Below are 321 nucleotides of genomic sequence, written 5' to 3'. Positions count from 1 at the left end.
GTTATAGTAGGTGATTGCATAATAACTCATAAATTCTTAGTCTTTTATATTTGTGGGGAGTGTGCTTGTCTGTGGGGGGTGTATAGTAGGGGGTGTGTATGATGTGTATGGTGGGGGGTAGGGGTGTGTGTGCATATGGTAGGGTGTGCGGTTTTTTATGGTGGGGTGTGAGGGGAGTTTGTGATGGGGTGTGGCTGTGTATGGAGACATAGGGTATGTTGGGGGTGTGGTGTTTGTGGAGTAAGGGGGTGTGGCTCTGGATCACGCTGGTCTCAGGAACACACTGTCTGCTCCAGGCAACACTGTGGGGGGGGGGGGGGG

General features: G+C 52.0%; 1 protein-coding gene across 7 annotated transcripts in view; it reads left to right on the top strand.

Annotated features, from left to right (window-relative positions):
- Window positions 1–321, top strand: part of CACNA2D1 (calcium voltage-gated channel auxiliary subunit alpha2delta 1) — an 859,989-nt gene that overhangs the window by 660,858 nt on the left and 198,810 nt on the right. The gene's annotated exons all lie outside the window — the stretch shown is intronic.

The sequence above is a fragment of the Gavialis gangeticus genome, unplaced genomic scaffold (genome assembly GCF_001723915.1).
Source record: "Gavialis gangeticus isolate Ggan-Ray unplaced genomic scaffold, GavGan_comp1, whole genome shotgun sequence".
Taxonomy (NCBI): domain Eukaryota; kingdom Metazoa; phylum Chordata; order Crocodylia; family Gavialidae; genus Gavialis; species Gavialis gangeticus.
This window is presented reverse-complemented; position numbering and strand designations above follow the sequence as displayed.